The following is a 17393-nucleotide window of genomic DNA, read 5'->3' as shown; positions in this document are numbered from 1 at the left end:
CCAGCCTGGCTGGCTGTGTGCAGGTTGCAGTGATCGGGAGCGCTAAGGATGGAGTTGGAATGAATGTATGTATGGCTCTGAATAGTGTTGGTTTCCAGGCTTAATAACTTGATCTCTGCCTAGCACAAATTTCATCTAGAGCATCATCTATGGGTGAGGTAGGTCAGGTGACAGGCTCCGAGTAGAGAAGTAAGACTGTTGATAGTGTTACCAAGAAGGAGATGAGGCACAGGAGGACAAGGCAGTGAGGATCTTTGGTTAAAGAAAGAGTAAGGCAGCAGCTGCAAAAGCAGCAAATACAGCCAGTTTTCCCATGCTCAGCACGTAAAAGCAGAAGAGCTAGTGTATTATGCAACTGGTTGGACCAGGTATTAGGTGCCTATTGTTTTCATCTAGGACTCTTTTTTCTGTTAATAGGAGTAGAATCTGACTGCTTTAACTCAAAGGACTTTATTTGACTTGGGATAAATTAAGATCAACTGGCAGTACTTTACTAATTTTGAGTTCCTCTGTATTAAACCACTGCAGAATCTGGTCCAGAAGGTATGCTGGTAGGCATCTTTTGGACTCAGCCTTCCTAAGCTATAAGGTCAGACTTTCAGTTCTGGCCTGTGTGTAACCATCATTACAAACTTTTCTGGCAGTCACTGGACTCCTGGCTGACCCTGGTTACCATCACTGAACCTGCTCTGCTTTACTTTTTTGACTGCGCCCTTCGTCGGTGAGGTCACTGCTCTCATAAGTCTTGCCGTCACCCTCAGCTCCCAACTTATCCTTCCTTGAGGAGCAGCCCACTCCTGCTGCTCCCTGACACTTAACTCCTTTGGTGCTAGAAATCCCTACCTGTGGTAGCAGCACTCTTTTCCTGTGGCCTCCTGCAGTGTCAGAGCTACATAATTATTAAGAAGTTCCTAAGAAATGCCTTAATGAGTCAGGAGAGGTCCATCTGCACCCCGTGTCTCCAGCAGTGAGAACAGGAGATATTAACGCTTCAGTTGCAGACTGAAAAGCATGAACCTGCCTTCGTTCAGGTCTATAGGACACTGACTCCTGGAAGGTGTCCTCAGATATACAATTAAGAGGATAGAGTCTACTCTAAACTGAAGAATACTGGGATCATGTCTAGAAATAAAGAAGCAGTCAGAGGAAAAACAAAAGGATGTAAAACCTTAGAAAGCAGAAGTAAGATAAGAACTGTAGAGTTCATGAAAGGGATATAGGAAAAAAACTATCATATTTTCTGCCCTTATATCTTCCTTTCTGCTCCCTTATCTCTCCTAGCTTTGCACGTTCTTTTTTTCTTGCCCCTTCTGTATTCTTTTGACGTGCTCCTTCCCTGGCATGATACGATACACTATAGCTTAAAATCTTGGCACTCTTTTGAACTGCCAGGTTTAAAATTCTGAAGGTTTTGAGTGGTAACAGCTGGAATATTTCATATTAGTGAAAGGTTAAAGCTAGGTCACCAGTTCCCAAGTAGAGTTTAAGAGAAAATTAAAAATGCTCAGATTTGCTTACTTCTTAGAACAACAACTTCTGCAAACATGCAGAGTCAGTCTCTGCTGCTTCTCTCATAAATGAAGTGCGGAAGGGAAGGCAGTGAGAGAGGCTTTTAGTGCCTGTTTGTAACCCTCAATTTACAGGGCAGAGAGACTTGTGTGAAATTTCTCTACTTGGGCATAGATTGCTTTTTTCACGATTTCAGCGTTGGCAAACAGTATAGTTTTTGTGCAGTGCAGTGGTGCATTTTGAGTTGTGAGGGTTACCTGGTGAATTTTGAACAGATGAAGCACTGTGGCATTTTCTTCCTTCTTCTTTGATTGGCTGAGTATACCTTATAGGTTCTGGAAGGTCAGTGAAATCATCTATATATGAATTCTTTCATGAGTCAGAATAAATAATACTGATGATGTCATATATTCAGGACCAAGGGTTTCTCCACAATGGCTTAGAGAATATGACTCTGTCACCCCTTTTGGGGGAGTTTGGGAGCAATCTTCTCTTTTCAGAAAAGTTCTCCATGGCCTGATGGAAGAGAATAATCATATTGCTTTCCTGGTCACAATATGGTATCAATCCAGTTTAGCACAAATTTACGGGGTTTTTTGCTTTCTTATCCATATGTGTCTCTTTAAGTCGATTCGTTTTCTTGCTATTCAGAAGTCAGCAGAGAGTCACAAATCAATATCTGACCACATAATTTTTTGGTGTAGGAAATGAGGCATGTTTAGGGGGTTACAGGAAAAGAATGACAGAAAAGGGCACATTTTAAAGTGAAGTTAACGCTCTGGAACTGGACAGATTGACATCAATCAATAAAGCACAAGGAGCTGCTCAACGACTGTTGCTTAAACCTCTTCTAGAATGACCATTTACCAGAGAAGGTCATTCAATTTTTGTGCCATTGTATGTCTCAATCCTGCATCATGATACATGCAAACACTTTGCTATGCAACTTCTCCGGTTCTCAAATTAACTATTAATGAAATGGCTATTGGATTACATTGGTATTTATTTCCGCTGTGCTTCCCAGTTACAAGAATGTTGGAAATGATCCTTTCCATACTATCATCCAAGTCATTACTGTGAATAATTAGAAAGCTGGGCTGTACCCTACTGGTAACCTCTTTCCACCTTGAAATAATCCCATTTACTTCCACAGTTGTTTCTTGCCCTTCAGCCAATTTTCAGTCTATGTAGCCTGCCAGTTTTCTTCCTATTGTGTGAGTGTGCACCTTAGGCGCTAGTCTCCCATATGGAAATGTTTTCAGAAAATAAGAACTGAACTTCTTGTATCCAGTCTCCCTCTAATCATTCTGTATTATACTGTAGTGCTTATATATTCAAATATATATGTCCTTCTCCCTCCCTCATTGGAAGCATTTGCCAAGCTGTTTCATTGCTGGGTTCCTGGCTTGGATTACCTGTGCATCTTCACGCTCTTCTGTCTTACTTCCGAACCACAGCCCTGAACGGAGGTTCTGCGTCCTTTCTCTAATTATCCATGGACAGAAACCGGCAGTTCTGTGGGTAGAGGATGGTGTGTCTGGTCTCCATCTTTGTGTAAATCTCTGAAGGGGCACTAGTGTTGCACCATCAGTGTTTTTGTGGGATAAATGGGGAGATTTTCATTGTACAGGAAATTTAATTAGATTTAAGGGTAATTAAATTCTTTTTTTTCATATTAACATGTTCACAAATATTATTGCATCTCGTTAGATTTCATTTTTCTATCCTTACTGAACAATATTCAGTGGTAGTTTCAGATTACAATAAGTTCATTATGAAGATAAGGTGGAATTAGTGTAGGAAGCTCAGCTGGTTGAAGGGGTCTGTGCTTTAATTACTGCAGAGGGTGTGCATATTAATTACAACACAAGTGATATTTACTGTACCTCAGGAACATATGACAGGGTAAAGATACTGACAGCACCAGCTAATAAACTCAGTATGATAATGAGGAGAAAAGACCATAAAAATAGAAGGAAATAAAATTATTCATAAAGTATATTGATCCCAAAGTAAAGACATTAAGCTCTGATGAAGGGCAACAAAAGGGAAGCTCCTCACTTTATCAAACAAATAACCAAAGTAGAGAAATGTTAGCAGAGAGACAGATTGTCATTATACTGGTCGTGTGACTGTGCTCTAGAGAGTACATGTGAGCAGTAAAATGTAAGATTTTTTAAATAAATCAGCAGAAAGTCTAGTCTTCACCTGCAGGGTATCAGGTCATAGTGGTTCTGATGGGCTTGGGAGTAGGACACATTGTAAGGTAACGTATGCAGAAGAATGATGGGAACGTATCATTCTTTGGTTGAAGAGCCATCACCAGTTACACAAAGAAACAACATGGCTAACTGGTTTAGGCTGCAATAATTGCTGGCGGGTTTTTTAAATATTAGCTTGAAGCAATTGCTTTAAATCATTTTTGAGCCATCTCACAGACAGCCTCCATTCAACAGGCATTGAAGCGTGTACCAAACATAAAATACAGTTCTGGCCGTGTCTCAGCTGCGGGGCCAATGCCCACTTCCCCAAGGAACGTAGTCCTGCTCCCGTGGCTGTTCAGACAAGGGGACCTGTTAGAGCTCCGTATCTCCGCGCTGGCACTTGTGCCTGGGCTTACTACTTGGCAGCAGAGCTCGGAGAAGTGCATCAGCAGAGACTTGTCGGGATGACACGCTGTCAGGGCACACAGTGTAGACAGTCTTTTGTTGCTTAGCTTCCTTGTGCCTGGGACTAGTGGCACACTCCACTTGGACTTGTCTCAGGACAATTGTGTTCATCTGGCTCCTATTCAGTGTAAACTAAGACTATGCAAGTGAGTTGCAAAAATGTGGTGTAAATAATAGCTTCTTCCAGACATTATCTTCCTTGATGTTTGAATTCCCACAGTTTAATGCATCTGTATTAGATGACTTTGCACCTAAGGCCTTAGCTACCAAAATGCAAAGAACAAACTGCATCTTTTGTATTTAATTACTGCACACCCTGATAATTCTGTGGTAATCGTTTGGGGCTGACTATTTCAAAAGATTTTGCCTAAATAAAATCAACAGAAGCAGTTCAGTAAATAGTGTCTGACAAACTAGTTTGGTGTCTGTGAATCAGACAGGGACCATACCGTGCATGGAAGTTTTAGTACATATCATTCTTTTTACGGTAGACATTGTGCTACATAATGTGTTTTCCTCTAAAGAATTGTTGTAAGTTAGGTGACAGTGAGGTGAAGCTGGCTGGCAAGTCAGCTTGCTAGCCATTCATCTCTAAAGACCTATGTTCAAATCACATTTACTGAAAGCTGCACGTCTGCTGCTTTGTTGTCATCATAGCCTTGGCAGACGTTTGTTACCAATCACAAAGCTCCTTCATGTTGGGCATATATGTCAATCTGTGCTTAATAAAGACACCTGGATCGAGACAGCCAGTCTTGGTCAGGATCTCTGTGGTCTAGGAAAGCCTCAAGTGTACACCTGTTACATTCAAATGATTCTTTCACTTTTTGGAGCTCTATATTTTTTTGTTACCATCCTACAATTAAAAATCCACATTTCTTCCTCCTCATTCTTCTTGACAGGTCAAGGAAATAATGCAGTACTTACACTTGCAGTGTACTGCTTATCATTAAAATGAAAAAATATTGAAAAAAATGTATTGTCACTGGTGTTACAACAGTGCCCCTAAGTTAAATGCTTATTTCCATCTTATATTAAAGTAAGGTTTACCAGCTATTGTCAAAGTTCCTAAATTTTCCTCTCTGTCTGTTGCTCATTTTGTATTGATTCAGCTCTGTGTGTGGTGGTCCCCCTACCTCTGGTGGAAAGGAAGGGCAGGAATGATAACTTTTTTTAACTGCTCTTTTTAAAGTCAGTTACTGATTGTATGCATTAGGCAGACTTAACAACTGCATTTTAAATATATGAGCCTCTGAAATCTATAAAACAGAATTAAAAATACTGCAAGAAGAGTTGTTACCTTGACATTTCGGGTACTTTTATCCACGTCCATGAAGTTCAAGGATATACAAAATTGAAAAATTACAATAACAGTATGCAACCATTTTCTAAGCTACAAAAAGGTCTATTTTATATCTGATAAGGTTTTGGATAAATGTTTGGCTCAGTCTTTCTTTTATTCAAGTGAATTTGCCTAACTTAGTTGTAAATCAGTGGCCAAAAGCCTAATGGCTTCCCAGTGGCCCTTGTGAAATGTGTTGGTGCTCTTGGTTCAGTTCCCAATTTTTGCAGCCGTAAAACCCATCACTATGGGCACTTGCACCTCCAGGGCTGACAGAGAGATTGAGGTTTCATTTACTCTCTCTCACCCTTAAAGACAGTCCTCTCAAGATTAGTAGTGAAGCAGCTTTGAGGAGGGCCTTGGGGAAGCATATGTTCGTGTTGTGCATGCCTCACATATCCTTCAACTACATTTCTGAATTTCTGGGCTCTGATTCAGTGCCTTTCAGTGATACATTTATCTACAGATTTTTTAAAGAAGAAAAAAAATTACGGAAAAGTTAACCTCTATCCTAGTTGTTCCTGCAGTTACTACTTGTGAGGAACAACAAGAAATAAAGAGCACCCAGCGATGTCTTGGTATTTTTGATGATCTAAACATGAAGGATTGCTTATCTAAATGCTAATGTAAGGATCGAGTTGAAATTTTTCATTGAAGATAGAATTTTGTGCCGTACTGTAAACCTGTTGTCTTCAGTGGAGTAATTCTTCATTCAATCCTATAGGGTGTTAAAACATATGAAGTCGTGTTTACCACATGTGCTTAATTAAGTAAATATGGATATTTAAGTGCTTCCCTAGTCATAGCCTTAAGCCCAAGAGAAATTTTAAACTAAATTCCCCTGTTACATTGACGTAAAGCTAAATATGGGCTTAAATGCTTAGATGAGTTTGGCCTAACTGCTGTCAGCAAAGAGCCAGAACACCTAGCACATGTACGGATACATTTCACAGGGATAAATAAGCACAGTTCTGCCAGGGTAAAGCGTAATGCTATTTTCAGGATCTGGTGGAACTTTGTTGATCTATGCTAGCAGTCAGTGTGACTTGAGTTTTATTTTAAAGAGCTGACAATGCAGAGCAGAAAAGAGTATTAGTGTATTCAATGTCTTTTGCCTTTTAAGGTTTTTTACAGAGTCCTGCATAAATGCCTTGTAGGGAATCTTGATAACTTCAGGGTAAACCCCTGTTCAGATTTAACACCCGTTTAAAATAGGAAACCAAGCATAGGAATAAATTGGACTGCCTTGCATCCTTTGCCCTCCTCTCCTAACCACCCCCCAGTACTTACTTTCTACTTCCTATGGGAGCTGAGGAAATGTGCTGATCATACAAAATTATTTTGGCAAATCAGTGTTTCATAACATTTTGAGGAATGCCAGGGCTAATCAGACTTTGTATTTGGCAAATATAATGAACTTGTATACAATGAAATTCAGCTTCTCAGGCATGCTTTTGCGTTTTGAATTAGCGATAGCCTAAGAGTCAATGAAGTCAGCTCAATTAAGATGGCTGCTTTGTAGGCTAGCGCTAGTTGTCGGTCAGAAAGAAATAGAATACAATGTGAGAGTGGTCAAAGAGGATAGATCATAACGAAGAAAATATTTTAATGCCACCATATAAATCAATGGCATGTCCTTACCTTGAAAATCACGTTCACTTTTGGTCACCTTATCTCAAAGACATAACAGAAATAGAAATGGTCCAGAGAAGGGCAAAGAAAATGAGTAGAGCCATCTGAGAGCTTTTCATATAAGGCTACATTAAAAAGGGCAGGATTATTATTTAGTTTGGAAAGAAGAAGAGCAGGAGGAAATGTGGCAGAGGCATATAAAATAATGAAAGGCATAGATCAGGCCAGTCTACTGCTTCTCATTACATTTGTCTGTAACAAAAGAGAAAGAGAGAACTCAAAATAGAACAACAACGGGCCAAAGAGTGATTCGTTAGAGGGAGTGGAAAGTGCAGCGCGTGGTGGGTGTACTTAACTTGCGGAACTCAGAGCTGCAGGATGAAATGAAGCCCAAAGGTTTAAGGAAATAAAGCTTAACAGAAATTTACTTTTCACAGAACTGTAGTTTCTGCCGTCCTACTAGCCAGGATTAAAATAAGAGTTACCATTACTCCTCACGTAGGCATAAACTGTTCCCCAGCTGGGGTGGAGGAATACCTTTCTTCTCCCTCTGGTACTGTATCGCACGATTAGGTGCAGTACGGTGCGGAGGAGGAACTGTGCCTTTCTTTGCAGCGTCCAGAACTGGCTGCTGTCAGAGACAAGACACTGTATTACACAAATTACACAATGATCATTTTTAGCTTATTGCCCACTGGTAATTTATTACCTCAGGAATAATTCTCTGTACAAAGAAGTTCTGCCTATGTCGCGTTAGGGTCTGCCCTTTACTTCCAGTTCATGTTTTCTTTTCTGTCTCTGGTCTTTTCACAGCCTGATGACTGGATTTGGGTACTCAGCTAGAACTGCTTCTGCTATTTTCCCTTTTCTTATTTGCCTCTAGTCTCTTGGTGACTGCAGAACAGGAATCAATGTACTACACGGGCTTTTAAGAGCCTGAACATTGTGAGGTGAGCATGATCATTAAATGGTCCTCACTTTATTAATACCCTTTATTAAGGATCTTTTCCTATGTGTCTGGCAATGGCACCTGAAGTAAGTTAAAAGCAATTGGAGTGCTGAATAAATAAAAACAATCTAGCTGAGCAATAGTGAGCGGTTAATTAGGTTACCCAGGGCGCTCTGGCAGATAGACCCCGCTCTACTGCACCTTAACTTCTGGGTTAGTCAGTGGGGGTTCCTGTTCTCCACTTACTTTTTCATTTGTAAAAAAGGCAAAAATTGACCTGGCTGCATTGCTGTGAATAGATACTTTTTGTGGAACTTAGCGGTTCCTGTTTTGTACAATTCCTTCTTAGGTGAATTAAAAGAACATCGTGAACAGACTGAAAATCTTTCCTAATCTCATATTCTGCTAGTCACAAGTGACTTGTAAGCTTTCTGACTTTTTTGGTAGAGGAATGGCAGAATATCTTTGTTGTTAACAGTGCATTTCTGATTTGTGAAACAAAATTTCCTTTAAGAAGGATGTTTGAGTACACAGACTTAGCTTCTGCTTAAATGGAACATAAGCACTTAGCTACTAAGTGAATCTGAGCTGAAGAGGGCTCAGCAAAGCATGGAAAAAATACCCACAAATATTTCTCGTATTAAAATAAAAAGAAGAACTGCAACTGAAATATGCAGTGACCTTGTCATGTTTGCTTCACCTGAACACCGAGAGGTCAAATCACATTAGCACAGATACTTGCAAATACTGAATTTTGTGCTTGTATTTCTGAATATTCACAGCGAATGAAATTCTTCATTGTGCCGAGGGCTAGCAGGGTTTCGGTGTCACCCATTGCCCTTGCTAGCCCTATCCTGCGACTTTGCAGCAGGTTTGTGCGGTATGTGTTTCACCCCGTGTGACCTACGCCCCCTACCCCAAAGTGCAATTCCTCCTTTTCCTGCGAGCGGTCTCCTTCTTGCCTGTGGCTTGCAAAGGCCGTTCCCTTGCTGCTGGCGTTGGTGTTTGGCTCTTGTCTGCAGCAATGCTCGCTCTTCGCAGTACACCTGTCAGCCCTGCACTAGGTACGCGTTAGCTCTGCGCTGTTGCTGGTGTCAAGTGGCTGTGCTGTCATGCAGTGTTTAAATGTAAAAGATATAGGTGACGATGTGAAGCTGGAGCTGTTGCGCTGAAAATCTGGATTTTAAGTTGTCTGCAGAACAGAAGTTGAAAAGCTGAGACAGTTTTACAATAAATGTAAGCAGTCTAAGCACGCTTGTAACTATCAAGACATGGATATATGTTTTCCTTCTGAAACGTGCTGCCTTTCAAGAACACAAGTGGGCATTTAGGTGACACCATATGGCTCATCCCTGTGCCCTTTCGGGGGATGACTGCCTCCTCCTGTCTGCATACACCCAGAGGGTCTTGAATGACCCTGCCACAGGCTGCAAGACCAGTGAGCTGCAGAGGAATCTGAACTTTTTGTGATGTAGGAAAGGTGACAATGAGTAAAATGCAGTGCTTTTTTGTTCCTTCTATTGGTTTCATTTTGGGTCTGTTGTTTTTGTTTGTTTGTTTTTCTTCTGTGTGCCAGAATTCCCTCTCATGCTATTTTTAATATTTTTCCCTGGTGTGGTCTGCCTGCCTGCTTCAAGGTATTTCTATTTTGATCCGGTACACATATTCTTGGGCTTCCCCCAATTCTTACTCGCTTAATTTAAAAACCTCCATTTGCTTGTCTTTGTAGGGGATAAGCAGAAACATGCATGAACAGGCATCAGGGGGGTGATGAAGGAAGCAGGACAGTGGTACCCTCTCACAGACTGGGCTGGGGGTGAACTTCTGAGAATCCAGTGGCTGTTGAGAATTATGCTGAGTTTCTGACTTAGCCAGAAAGAAGAGAAAAAGCTGCCTTCCCTCCTCCGTATCAGTTACACTGCAACCAGGGAGAGCACAAACTACCGCAGCCTGCAGAGAGGCAGCTGATGCCAGAAGGGGACAGATAGGGCAGGGTGAAGCAGGGTGATGATGAGGACGACTTCGGTATTACTTTGCTCTGGGTGTCAAAGCTCCAGGATGTCCTGTTCATCCCGGCAAAAACACAAGCCAGAATTCAGGAGAGTATCATTAAAATGCTATAACCAGTTCACAGCAGGAAAATGAGGAAAGCACTAGGTTGCGTAAATTTTTCCGCTGCTTTGCTTCTTAGCCGCTTTTGTGGGACAGTGGGCATACAGTCTATTTGCTACCTGATGGGGAAGGAGATCCTCAGTGCCGTGGGCTCTGCCACACTCGCTTCTCTCCCTTCTGCTCCTCAGGCCTTTTAGGCCTTTTTGTTACCCAGAAGTGGAGTATAAACTCCAGCCATATGCAAAGAAGAAGCCAAACTTCCCTGAGGTCCATGGCCCGTAGTTCCTGAAAGATTGAACTGGAAATCCAGCTATCTATTAAAACCCAGGTGAAGTTCCTTGTGTGGACTGTACCAGTCTGTCAGTGGAGGCCTATCAACGTGCTCCATGGCAGTCCCCGAGTCTCGGCAGACTGGTATCAGCTAGCTAGGAGTCTTAGAGTACTTTAACTAGTAGTACTGGGGCAGCCCTAAGTCCCAAAGAGGACATGAAGCAAGAACGCTGAGGCCATTAAGGGCTGCTCACAGGGTATGGGAGCTCTCACCTGAGTACAGGCTGTTATTTATCAGTAATGTTTGCACAAAAAAAAGTGAGTTTCTTAATTGTTACCTTTTTCATTTTATCACAGTCCCTATTTGCCTTGAGAAAAGAACTTACAAATTACCTTTCCTTAAAAAAAAAAAGCCCTGACACTTGCAATTAGTCATTACCTACTGTTGCTTGCAATTTGTTGGCAGATCAAGCTACAATCTGTTGCACTATGACAGATCAATTTCTGCAACCCACAAATTCATTACAGAACTGAGCCAAAACAAAACAACTTTCTCTCTCCTCTCCCCCCCCAAGAAGGAAGAGCCCCCCACGCTCTTAATGCTACAGCCTCTCGCTAGCCCAGATCCTTACACTTTTGTGGAAAGGGGCAGATGGGAGGGAAAAAAGGGGTGGGAAAAATGAGTCTTTCTCAGAGTAATGCCCTTAATCTGAGCACATGTGCACATTAATGTGTGATCAGTCGCCTCCCTGGAGCAAGCTACTGTGCAGTCCTAAAATAGCATTTCAGTCGCTGGATACTGTATTGAGATACATTAATACGTTTTTGCCTGAACTTGTCCTTGCGTTGTAACCATTTTATCTTGCCAAAGATTTGGTTGGGAATGGGTGGGATGTTTGATATCTGATTAGTGGTTACAATATTAGCGACTACCATGTGCTGCTTTTCAGAAAAGTGTCCACTTGCTATTTTGTAAGAGCTGCTCTTCACCTTTCTTTTGCATAAGAAGATTGTCTGGGACCTGACGGTTGCATTGCAAAGTGTTTTGGGTTTTCTTTAATGTAGTCATCTTTGCATTATCTCCAAGAATGTTTAATTAAATCGCACTAATAGTTAGGACACAAAAGTAAGATAGAAGAATCTTTTCTTTTTCTGCTCTCTTTTGTAGCTTTTGTCACCTGACTTCGCAAGCCCACCTTCAGTGAAAAAATAGCACAGTGACATTTTCAAAACATGCAGTCCCTTGAGCCTGGAACCTAACACAGACAAGAAAGCGCAGCTTGATTCCAGCACCGCTTTGTGATGTGTACTCCTCTTTTTCAAGAGCTGGGCTGCAACAGCTGCTAAATACAGAGAGAGAGGGAAAAAGGTTGCTATTATACAGAGTTGAGTTGTGCAAAAAGCAGATGCTTTGTATGGATTTTATATGCGAACACACTCAGCATCTTAGCGTTCCAAGGCTTTCCGTCTTGTTGCTCATGCTACCGTCAGTGATTTTGCATAGGGATAAGCAGTCACCAGATTGTTTGCTCCCCGTTTTACTCAGCTCCCCAAACAGCTCAGTCCTGCCGTCAGATCCTGCTGGGGTCAGCGAGCGCTGATATTGGACAGCTTCTCACAGGAAGCCCTTAGCTTTTCAAAGAAGAGAGGAAAAACCAGCAAATCACTCTCAGTGTTATAAAAGTGCATCCTTGTATGGGGCCGGATTTGTGGAAGTGCTCACGTCTGAGCACCTGAATGGAGTAACCAGATGTTTTTAAAAGTGCTGGGAGCTGCTACCACTGAGGGCAGCAGCTAATCCCCTTAGGTTTATTGCCAGGGATGGGGATGGCAAAGGGATTTAACTAACTGAATACATGTGGAATAGGAAGGTTTCTGGCCACTATAGCAATAGGTACCTGTTCCCTGGCACGTTTCTCACCAGCGTGTTGTCCTGTTTGTGACATGCTGTACAACAGGGGTAAGGCCAGCTCAGTCATTCTCCTGTACGACTCGTTTGAGATTACACCGTTGTTCCCTAAACGAATAGCTGAACTCCCGGGCTGGACATTTTGTAGTGTGAGGAGGAAACAAAGTCCTTGTAGGGCTACCCTTATGTCTCCTTCCTCCTGCGAGAATCTTTTGGGAGATTCCTTGCCAAAAAAAACACACAAAATTGGCTTTCTCCAAGTATTTCACTTTCTTTGAACAGAGTGACTTTCCTAGGAGTCAGGCTGAACCGGCACACAGGGAAGGGAGCCCTCCGTCAGCAGTTCAGAAATCCCCTGCCTCTTCCCTCGTTCTGAATTCTTCCCCTTACCTGTGCGCGGTACACGCTCGTTTGCACAGAAGATTATCCAGAAAACTCCAGAACACTTAAAACATACGTTTTCACTGGCAATCTTTCTGTAGCTCTCTCTGAGGCAGAAGTTTTGATCTGGTGTTTGTGGTGAATAACATTAAGATTCTGACTGTACTCCCCAGCACAGAAAATGAGGGGGTGGCAGACTGTTTTTAAACACCCCGAATCACTGCTGACAAAGGGGCTTTTTCTTATATTTAAAAGCATAAGATAATATAATGCCTTATAGTTGTTCTCTTGCCCTTTAAGAAGGCAATATTTGAAGAGGCAGATGTGCGAGGAAGAGTTGCATGTAATTCAACATATTAATTTATTTATCATCATTTAATAGTGCAGTTCTGGTGATGAAGCTAAACTTCCAAATTTAAGAATTGAAAGGAAAATTCTGAAACCCGAAATGTCCTCCCTAGAAACTGTGTCTCAGGGATACAGATGGGAATTGAAGCTTTATCAAATTATTTGGCTTTCATTAGAGCTGAATAAATACTAACACACAAAACCTAATTCTATCCAATTTCTTTGTTCTGCTAAATTGCTACCTATGCCTCTAGCTTTTCTAGTTCCTGTGCTCCTACAACGGCAAGTGCTTTTTCCCCTCCGAGCATTTTGTTTAAGCGTTTAACCCCTCTCTCCCCTCTCCTCCCTCCTTTCACCAATATATAGCCATTTCAGCAGCAGCACATTTGGAGATGAGTATTTTTTGAATCACCCCCGAGTACAACTCCCGTGAGTACAAGTTCTCTTTTGGGGCGTTTGATACTTTCAGGGTCCTTCGTTCTGTGCATCGAGCTGGTAAGAGGCGAGCCCGTTTCTGTTCGAGCAGACCAGTTGTGGTATGATATAGCGCGTGCACTTTATGCTGCGTTTTAACGTCCGTCCCAGGTGAGCCGCGGGCCTGTGCCTCAGTACTGAAGGGCGTCGATTCGCCGCGCTGAAACGCCGCCGTCGCTCTGCAAAGAGGAGCTGTGGACACAGACAAGCAACTGCAGCAAATATCCCTAATGTTAAATACAGTATAAAGAATCTGTTTTTCCCCCTCTTATTATTCCTATTGTTTTATTTCCAGCCCTCTTGCTAGTGGCTGCCTTTGTGGCACTTCAGCTGTGATTAGATGGGCGGGCAAGCAGCTTCCTCCCGAGCTGGAGCCAGCTGGGTGAAAAGCCTGGCAAGCCCTCAACTTCCCGGCTACCCGCCGCCTGCGCGCCTCGCTTTATTATCTCCATAGCTCCGTGACGTGCCCGGCCCGGGTGAGCCAGGGCTCTCCGAACACAAGTCAACATGCTCTAGTCAGAGCTCCCTTATTGCCGCTCCGTTGCTGTGCTTATTTGGATGTCGTCGTAACCTAAAAAACTGCCTGATAGCCAAGCGGCGGGGGGGAGGGGAGCGGCAGAGACGGGGAGAGGGTCATCCGCTTCTAATGCTGGAAACCCTGCGATAATCTGTTCCATGCATTCAAATGAAAATATGACTTCTTGGCAGAGAATAGCATTATAATGTAAAATCCCATATGCTGTTATACAGTATGTTGCAATCTGTTTTACTGCTGCCTCTATTCTAACGAGTGAATACTGCCAATAAAGCAATTGAAGATAACACTAATTGCTTATTTCTGTGATCCATAATTTTTATGGCTGCCTTATAGCTCTTTAGTCAAATAGATGTTTTTTGGCCTCTTAGATCTAGAACTCATGTACTGTAGCGATTTAGGCTGAAAATCTGCATGCTGGCCTGAGAGATTTTTCTAAGCTGATGAATAGTGTGTGTGTGTGTGTGTGTGTGTGTGTGTGAGAGAGAGAGAGAGAGAGAGAGAGGGGGAAATAATTGAAAAGTGTTAAAGAAAATAGAAGTCTTAAATCAGTCATAACAGGTCATAGCACTAGCTTTCATCAATATTTTTTAATATAAATTGTGCTCTTTCTCTATCCCTCTTGTTTCTCCAGAATCATCTTTGACTGCCATGGAGTAATCAGACACTGTGGTTTTAAAAAATAAAACTCCCTTAAGTTTTTCAGAGCAGCGGTGGCTGACTGCATAGTGTTCGAAGTGCCTTTCTGCCTCCAGCAGATAGAAAAGGTACCGTGGTGGTGTGAGGCTAGTCAGCTTCTACTCTTGATCCTTCAGATTGGGGTTAACCTCGCGAATGAGCAGTCCGTTCACTTACAAAGCAGGTCTTACCATCTGCTTGCAGCTTCTCTGTCCCTAGAGTCCTTCCCCAAAACTGGGTCCGTGCATCAAAGGAGAACTGCTCTCCGTGAAGGCTGTAGAAGAGAATGGGCTGGATTCGTAACCCATTTGGGGTTCCCTCATGTTCTTCAGGTGGTCTGGAAGGGCCGGAAAGTCGGCAGAGCCGCCGAGCCAGGAATCCCGGACCGTAGGAGGTTACGCAGCAGCCTCTAAAGTCAGCCCCTTGCAGTCCAAGGGAGATGCTTTGGAAATGTGGCCAGGAGAAAAGCTTGGCTGATTCAGTGCTGCTGAACGCTGGCAATCCTCAGCAATTATCCACTTTTATCCACTGCAGAATTAGGGCTATAAATTAGCTGTATTTGTCCTGCCTGCTTCCCCCCAGACCTGAGGAACGCGTTCCTGGAGTCTCTTGGTTTTGGGATTGTGCAGAAGGGCCAGTGCATGGCTGCAACGGGGACATGTTTGCCCTCAGCAGCCGCTGGTGGGAGAAACCTCAGCATGTTCCCCAGCAGCAATGTAGTTCTGGCTGTTTGCAGCAGCCTGGGGAGATGCAGCTTAAGGCAACATAAGGTGGCAGGGAGGAAGATGTCTCATGCTCATGTATTAGGGAACTGAACTCCCTGTTAATGGGAAGGTCAGAAACTTCCCCTGAATAGACATTTCCCCAGCTGTGCGGTGCTCTGACATCTATGGCGCTTTCCTCATTCAAAACAAGTAGGTGGGGGTATGTTTCCAGGAGTGAGAGAAGAGCAGGTGAACACAGCGTCTTTTGCTGAGGAGCGGACGCCTCCTTGCTCGTTCGTAACCTGCTTCTTGAAGCATGTGGTGTTCGGGGGAGCGCTGGTGGGGAGGCCAGGTTTCATTTTGGGGGATAGTTCCAGTTGTAGCTGTGAGACATTTTTCACATTTTATTAACTTGTAGGTTATTGCTCATGTGCTGAAAGAATATGACTGGCCGTGTTCCCAGAGGGCTGCTAGTGTTGGTGCGGTTCAGCCTGGCGGAGGGGATAGACTGCAAGGCTGAACATCGGGAAGGAAAGCGCCTGCCGTGCGCCGGTCCCCTCCAGCGCTTGCGTCTGTGTCACCACCCCGTGGCGACTGGTGTCTCAGAACTGGGTTTTCTGCTTACGACTGCAGTGTTTCCTCTACCTCAAGCGTCAGTGACTTTTGCTTTTGGGGCCCGATCCTGTGCTGGGATAATTTCAGCCTTCGGGGTCTTTCAGGCCGCTAAAATGGAAAGGGTCTCAGCAGTCCCTTTCCCTGCACTCAAGGATGCCCCTCAACTCCACGTCCCGCCTGAAGCTTAAACCCTGCGCCTCCCCGGACTCCCTTCTGCCCCGGCGCGCCCAAGCGGGGTAGCAACGCCCGCAGCTGGTGCCGGTGATGGGGCCTCACCGGCGCGTACGGGGAAGGAGCGCTTCGTGCCCCAGCGGAAGGCGTCCCGGGAGGGCGAAGAGGGCAAGGCACCCACCTTGCTGGCAACGGGGTGGCAGGTATTGCTGGCAGCGCTCTGCCCGCGACGCCCGGCCGGCTGCGAAGGGCACGCGGCAGCGGGGCGCAGAAAGCGGTCCGCGAGGGCCGAGCGGCGGCAGCTCCCTCCCTCGCCCCTGCCGCCCACCTCCCTGCTCGGCACGCCGCCGCACCTGGGGCTCTCTCCCCCGCGAGGCCCCGCTGGCAGCCGGGGCCAGGCCTCCCCGGCAGCCCTCGGCAAGGCGTCCGAGGCGGCAGCCCTGGGGGAGAGAAGACCAGCCGGCGAAGACCAGCCCCAGCAGGATTTACGGTTCTGGGGGGTGTCGTGGTGTTGCGATGGACTGGCTTCCCCGAAAATCTCCGGGTACAGTTACTGCAGCGTCACCCGGGAAGTCCGAATTACGGTGCAGCCCGGCACAGCCGGCACGGTGAGGGTGACGTGCGGCATGTCAGAGTTGGTGTGCCTTTAAAACACGGAGCTCTACCCGGTGGCTGCAGCCCGATAAGGGAAGGTACAAAAATAGACTTCTCGTATTGCTCCTCACACTCTATGTAAAGCACATTCTGGGTAATATTTGTGATTTCTCTGAAGCTATTCATTACCAGCATATCAGTGGTGCGCATTCGTTTGTGCATGTGTAATGAAAGGGATGTGATCACAACAACACGCTACAGAATCCAGCCTTAATATTGCCGTGCAGGTAAAATCCCCATTGACTTCAGTGCCTGCGAAACTAATGTATAAGTATGCCTACTTTTCATAAAGGATCTTGATTATTTATGTGCAGCCTCCTGTTTCGGTTCAGAGCTAGACATAAAATTCCTGCCATTTTTCTAAAACATTTCTCTCCTTTGTTATTAGCTGTCCTGATTCTGCATTACCTCACCGTTTGGCTGTTGACTATGTAATTCACT

Source organism: Apteryx rowi, unplaced genomic scaffold, assembly GCF_003343035.1.
Source record: "Apteryx rowi isolate R43461 unplaced genomic scaffold, aptRow1 scaffold_21, whole genome shotgun sequence".
NCBI classification, from domain to species: domain Eukaryota; kingdom Metazoa; phylum Chordata; class Aves; order Apterygiformes; family Apterygidae; genus Apteryx; species Apteryx rowi.
This window is presented reverse-complemented; position numbering follows the sequence as displayed.